Source organism: Paroedura picta, chromosome 12 (genome assembly GCF_049243985.1).
Source record: "Paroedura picta isolate Pp20150507F chromosome 12, Ppicta_v3.0, whole genome shotgun sequence".
In the NCBI taxonomy this organism is placed as follows: domain Eukaryota; kingdom Metazoa; phylum Chordata; class Lepidosauria; order Squamata; family Gekkonidae; genus Paroedura; species Paroedura picta.
In genome coordinates this window covers 18,885,155-18,892,708 of record NC_135380.1, presented here as the reverse complement: position 1 = coordinate 18,892,708, position 7,554 = coordinate 18,885,155, and positions in this window count along the sequence as shown.

Below are 7,554 nucleotides of genomic sequence, written 5' to 3'. Positions count from 1 at the left end.
TTATCAGTGTCTGCAAATCAGACGGTTTGTTCAGTGTATACATTATGCTGTTTTTATTGTGTTGCCGTCTTGTTTTGTAATCTAGTTTTGTGCAAAGGTTATGTATAATGTACTGTATTATTATATGTATGGTGTGGCTTTAATGTACTCCAGTCCCGTTGCATTGTTCACTTTGTGAACTGCTCCCACCGCACTGTTTTTAATATTGCGGTTTACCTGGAGTCTCAGTAAGACCGATGGACTATAGATAAAGTAAAGGTAATTTGAGCAAACTGCTTCTTCTTGTCATGGAGGGGGTGGGACAAAGCTCTCCTGCCTAAGAAAATATTGTTTGGGTCAACTGCCCCCCCTCCTTTTCTGACATCATCATCTTTGCTTGCTGCTATCAGTTGATAGAAAAGTTGTCTAACTCTTGACTTTATTTATCTGTGCAATACCACCACCTGCTGGCCATTTTATTCATAAGCACCTAAAAGGCCATGCAGAGATGCTTGTTCTGGGAAGTAAGAGAAGACCCAGGCTGAAACGACACTGAAAAATGGGTGACGGGAATGAACATCTGTTTTCCAAACCTGTTCATTTTGGCTTTGATCCCCTCCACTTTTTTTTGACTATTGGGTTAAAAGAGAGAGAGAGAGAGAGAGAGAAAGCTGAAAAACACAGAAGCTTTATGCACTATCCCCAACTTTCCATGTTCTCTGTGGGAGAGAAACAATAATATTCAAACAAATTGCAAAGATGACCTGACTCCAACAGTAACAAGAGAAAGAAATTTTACTTACAAAAATGGCAGCATGTCTCACTAGCCATATTCATGTAGGTACATTTAACTGATTAACTCCAAAAATATTAACTTGTGGCATCCCTAAATCCAGATAAGAGTAGGGAGAGGAAAAGTCTTATATAATCAGAATGAGAAGCCCTTTATTGGCATATAAAATCCTTTCTAATATGCAACACAGAAGGCAATCAACAGTCAAAGAGGCTCAATATCTAACCAATGAAAGGGTGGAGCCATCTACCCAGCATAGTTGAGTCAGGGAATTCTCTTAACCCTTTCCCTCCCACATCATGCAGAATTACAGTATCCAATGCTTACACCCTTATGCCAAATTTTAGATGGTGAGGGGCTTGTCAGTACTCAGGTCAGGGACATGCCTACTTGTTATAGCCCATGTACACAAATGGTGGGCTATAAATGGGAATTGTCCTACCAGTGTTTAAAACTATCCTGGATAGCTCTGTGCCTGAAAATGCTTGTATAAATGTAAAAGACAGGCTTATGCTCTTGAAGAAGGGGAGACGATATGTGATTTTAATGTCTAGGAACCACCACAAGGTGGAGCCTGTATGATGTGTTTTATGATAATATAATAATAATGTAGGGCTAAATTGGGCTTAGGGTATTATACGGCTAAAGGCCACCTACACAAGGCTGTGGACATCTTAAAACAATGCACATCTTGAGTAGACTGGATTTAGCACCGGAACATAGCTGATCAAGAGGTCGAGAACTGCGAACAATCCATTGTGCAGTAATAGGCAAACTGACCTTGCATTATTATCTAATCATTTGGCAGAATGCTGAACTTCTTGCCTTCTCTGGACAAATTATTCTGCTTTCTTAACATAGTGGGGAATTATTTTTGCTGTACTTGTAAGCAACCTAATGAGGCTCATGCCCAGACTTAATAAGGTACGCAGAAACATGCACATAGCAGATGCATTCTATGTAAGGCCGACGTGAAGAGGTTGTATAACCAAAAAGGAATTTGTGCATGCAAGGAAATTGTTTATTGCAGATGATAAAAGTAACTCCATGATGTCTCGGGTGGATCCTGATGGCTTTTTCCTTGCTGGGATCCCCTTTATTGCAATAAGAAAACACTTTGCTTAGATGAAATCTGTTGTGTTCTTGGAGTGAGGCACACCAGGCAATGGTCCCATTGACCGTTTATTGCAAGGTCTTATTAGCTGCTTGCTGTTTCTCCCAATGCAACGGAGGAATGCATATCTTTGGGACAACAGGGCATCTGGTCAAGATCTGTAGTGTACATGATTCAAACGGATATGAAGAATATGAAAATATCCTACAAGAGACACTGGAAGAGATGTTTAGCTCACATATTTAGATCCAGAGCTTCCTGGTATTTTTCAAAGACTCTCCTTCTGTGACCTGATTGGCTCATTTGGAGACTTCCAGCTCTTTCGAGCACACTTCCTCCCTGTGTACCTCCAGAATGACAGAAAAATGAATGCAGAACAGTTAGAAAGCCAGGGAACTTATTTATTTGTAATTTGCAAGCGAGCTTAGAGTGGATCCTCTGGTTCTAACATTCTAACCAACATAGCACTTAACCCCTGATCACAAGTCACAATGAATGCATGCCCAGTGTCCAGTGTGCACTTGTGTGTGTGTGTTGAATAATTCTCATGTTACATTAAGCACCACACTTATCCAGGTATTCCTCCCCAGTATCACTTGTAAAGTGATCACATGTTGGCTCTTTCTTACAAAGAGATATGTGCACATCCATGCAGGATGTACATGCATTCACTGTAACATGTGAACAACCCTTTAAACTCCCTGTTTGCAAAACCCTTGGCTGTGCAAGTTACTAAAAACATTTACAAAACCCTTGGTTGTGCAAGTTTCTTAAAAAATTCCGTATTCAAAGAATCTTTTTTTAGTATTTTACTCATTATTCTGCCTCTCATGTTTTAAAAAAGCAATAGGAAATTTCTATCCTATGTAAAATGCTCTCCAGAAAGCTGCAACTTGGTCTGTAAAATTCTGTCTCCAGACTTACAATGCCAGTTCTTCCTCTCGGCCTTTATGAAGCTGCCACCACAGTTATGTTGACCTCAGCATAATGTGAATGCAGGAGGTCTGAAGTGGCCATTGCAGAAAGCCATGGGAGGTGTATTCTGATCTGCTATGGAAAATGTTTTGGATTGTGAAGGTCAGCATGCCATGCTAGTCTGCCAGGTTTGATTCCTGACGGTATTTGGAAAGCCCCTTGCCCTTGTGTTATAAAATCTGCAACTTAAAAATAAACTTTTTTTTTAATGTTAGGACTGCATCTGTAGTTATTTAATTTTTTTAAAAAAGTACAAATGTAGAGCCAGCAAGGTGGGGGAAATGTGGCTTGGCAAAGGAATGGAAACGGAATGCTCTCCCTAGACAGGAGGGAAACAAACAACACGGTGGCAAAGAGCCCTGCCTGCAATCCCTGCCACCAACTTACCCGGCTGACCTTTAAGAGGGCCTGTTTTCAGAAGGGCTCCATGCCTACAAAGGAATCCAGACTTCCCCACTACAGTGGGCTTTCGAAAGGTCACGTTTCCCAAAGTGCTACTGACTTATACAACACAATCAGGATACCTGGAGCTATATGCTGAGTTTGCTAAGACAAGTCTCTGCCTCAAGGAACTTACAATCTAATCTAACCTTCTATATATCCTTATCCCAAAGGTCAGATCCTGTTTGGTGGTGTGTGGCCCTGATAGTACAGGGGCCCTGTTTTACCCTGAGCAGGGGCTTCCTTTTGTGGATATCTTACTTAAATGTTGGGTGGGTAAATTTTGCGGAGGGGCTTCCTTTGCTGGATATCTGACTTGGATGTTGGGTGGCTTGTATTCTCTTTCTTCAGGGTTCAGTGCCATCCACCGGGCCTCTAAGTCTAATCACAAACCTATTTCCCAGGTTTTGAGCTTCAATTAATAGCATTCCAAGTGACATAGGAGGAACCTGAATGATTGGAATGGGTGATGCTGCAGGCCACAGGAGAGCCTTGCTGCAGCAAGGGGCATTCAAGCATGCACATTCCTCTGCTCCTCTGGCTACTGCAGGCACTGATAGCCGGTCTGCTCCTTGGTGCATTCTTATTCATTGCTTGGGGGTAAAGTCCAGGGTCATTGAACTGTTAGTCCCTTCTCCAACTCTTGCCCCATGTTCTTCTCCCAATGGCCAGTCACTTCTCCAAGGAGACTGAAACATCGATGCTTCAGCCATTCATTTGACAAGTTCCATTTTATCATAGAATCATAGAGCTGGAAGGGTCCATTCAGGCCATCTAGTCCAACCCCCTGCTTAACGCAGGGTCAGCCCAAAGCATCCTAAAGCATCCAAGAAAAGTGTGTATCCAACCCTTGCTTGAAGACTGCCAGTGAAAAGGGCTGTGCGATTTCTTGGAGGATAACTGGCACTTCCCTGCAGGACCAGGACCTCTTGGCAACAGACGACAAGACAAATGCCTGGGCTTAATAAGATGGTTAATTAAAAAAAAAAGACAAATGCCCAGGCTAGCATTGGGGACTAGATGGCTGGACAGCTGCTAGGGTCTTGGGAGGGCCCAGCATGAAACCCCAGCCCACTGTGGCATCTTGGCGGTAGCACGGATCAAAAGCCTCCAGCATCTGCTCTGCCACAGTGGTGGGTTTACTGGCTGGGGTCATCCAGTGGCATCTTGCCCAGTTTCCTCATAATTGGGAACTGTTCCTGCTAGTTGTATCTGCCTAAGGAGGCAGCCCTATGACTGGTGTAAATGTAGACAAATGCAGCTTTTTGGCTATCCCAGGAAAATAGGTTACTGCTGTTGCTTCAGTCTTGCTACAGGCAGGTAGGTGGGGCGGAACTGTGTTTCTACATCGGTCTTACCAACTGAAACACCTTTTTATCATTAGTCAAATTGCTATGCTAATGACCACAAATCTCATTTTTTTCCCTGTAAAATGTAAAACTCTGGATCTGTGTTCCCACAACTCTAATACAGATTAGAGCCATATAGAAAAGGGGCAGAGGATTTAGCTGCACTAATCCCAACAGGGCTCCCTGTGAAGTTATCCACATTTTACGGGAATGCTACTAGCATTGCCCTCTAAAATGCTAATAAAAGTACCAAGAGCCCAGCACAAGGGTTAAATCCATGCTCTACTTCTTGCAGGCCCTGATGCATATTGTAATCACACAGGCAATTTACCTTTTCCTGACACACAGAGTCATGATTTTTGTTCTGTCTGTTTTGGTTGGCCCTTTTATTGGCTCTATATTAAACTTTAATTTTAATATCTGATTTTAGTTTAACTGCTGTTTAACTAACCTATTTGTCTACATTGTTCTCGCTTATTTCGGTTGTTAGGTTACAAGGCTGTGACAGTAATAAACTCACTTACATGGGCTGATATTATAATGCTCCTGTATAAAGCTATTGTGCAGCCTCATCTGGAATACTGTGTACAATTCTGGTCACAAAAGGATGTCACAGAGATGGGAGAAATCTAGAAGAGCCAACCAAAAGGATCAGGGATTAAAGCATCTTCCCTGTGAGGACAGGCTGAGGAGTTTGGGACTTCTCAGTTTAGAAACAGATGACTCTTAAGTACACACATGATAGAGATTTACAAAATTAAGCAAGGGGTAGAGAGAGTTGACAACGAGAACTTTTTCTTCTTCTCTCAAAATCATAGAGCAGGGGTAGTCAACCTGTGGTCCTCTAGATGTCCATGGACTACAATTCCCATGAGCCCCTGCCAGCAAATGCCAGCAACCTATGGTCCTCCAGATGTCCATGGACTACAATTCCCATGAGCCCCTGCCAGCAAATACCAGCAACCTATGGTCTTCCAGATGTCCGTGGACTACAATTCCCATGAGTCCCTGCCAGCAAATGCTGGCAGGGGCTCATGGGGATTGTAGTCCATGGACATCTGGAGGACCATAGGTTGACTACCCCTGTCTTAGAGCACATCCAATGAAGCTAATGAGTAATAGATTCAGGATGGACAAAAGTAAACACTACTTTATACAGATTTAAATGTGCAATTCACTGCCAAAGAATGTAGTGATGGCCACAGGAATAAGTAGCTTTAAAAGGGAATTTGATAGATGGACAGGGGATAGATCTGTCAGTGGCTACTAGCCCTGGTGACTGAGGGGACGCTCCAAATTCAGAGGCACTAAATCTCTGATTAGGGCATCTGAAGGACTATCTTCTCCCATGTGTACCTGCCCAGGAATTAAGATTGTGGTGAGAGCTTCTCCTGATTGTCCCACCGATTAAAGATGCTTGTTTGGTGGCCACATGAGAGAGGGTCTTTTTGGTGGCAGCTCCACAATTATGGACCAACTTCTCCAGGGAGATGTGCTTGGGATCCTTATTATTTATCTTCAGAAGGGATTTGGCCGTTTTATTTAAGACTGTATTGATTTATGTTTTATTATTTCTAGTCCTATCTGGAGTTTTCAAAATATGATTTTTATGAGTTCTAGAATGCTTGTTTTAATTGTGCTTTTAAAACAATGTTTTGCTTCAATTTCAAGCTGCCTTGAGTTCCACAAGGGAGAAAGGCTTTAAGCAAACACCCCCCCCCCTTTCCCTCTGCTTTTTCTGGCTGTTACTATAAAGACAGTTAGATTTGTGACTACAGTGGGAGTTTCTACCAGGATTCTTTCCTTTTCCCAGCCTCCAAGAGGCGAGGCAGATTGTCCTCTGTTGGAAGCATTTCTTTGTTGCCTCTACAGCCAGGCTGTCAGCTGGAAGGTTCTTGTGGCTAAAAATGGCTCAGAAGCAAGCCTGCCGCTTTACAGGGAATAGTAATCAGGTTGTGAAAGAGGCACTCGAGGTTCTCCTGCAAAATGCCAGAAATGCCCTGGGCATAATGGCATTCATTCAAACCAGGCAAGAATTGAACATCAGGCAGAATGGTAGAATTGCTGGTTATCTCAAACAAGGTAATGTTACCTGAGGACAGGAAGAGGATGAAAAGGACTTGCTTAAATGGATGGCGATCCAGCAAGGATGCTAGATCCTTGCAAGAGCTTAGCAAGGATGCTAGGAAATTAGTTAAGCAGCAGTGTCATATTAACAACAGCTAGTGTCTCTGTCTCATGAGGTTTCAAATACCATATTTGCCGGTGTATAAGACGACCCCCCAACATTTCCACTCAAAATATGGAGTTTGTTACATTACATTACAGTACTATGGGCCACTATGGGCAGCTATGTCTATCCCAACTGAAGTGCACCCGGCGTATAGGACGACCCCCCCACTTGGAGGCATGTTTTTCAGGGGGGGGGGAAGTAGTCTTATACACCAGCAAATACTGTACATTATTTGACAGGAATCCAGCTTGTATAGGTACCCACATATTGGGAAGGGCCATGTGGGAGAATAAAGGCCACGGACAATGCAATTTAGTTCAGTGTTACTCCTATCTAAATTATCTGAAATTTTGCAGTGGACTGGAACAGATTCTGATCCAGAGATTCCTTCTCTGTTCAGAAAAACTGGGAGCTTTGAGACTCTCTGAATGAGTAAGACTGGGCATTGCCTGTACATGTCTGCATTCTCTGTTGTGGCTCTCACCTTATGGAATGGCCTGCCTGAAGTGATCAAGGAAGGCTTCCATGCTTCTCTCACTCTTGCAATGTGCAAAACAGTAATGTTCAGGAAGACATTGTATACAGCAAGCAGAAATACATTGTATTGCAACAGTCCAGAGGGCACTTTTATGATTGTAGTCTACTGCGATGTTTACTGTGTTTCTCACCT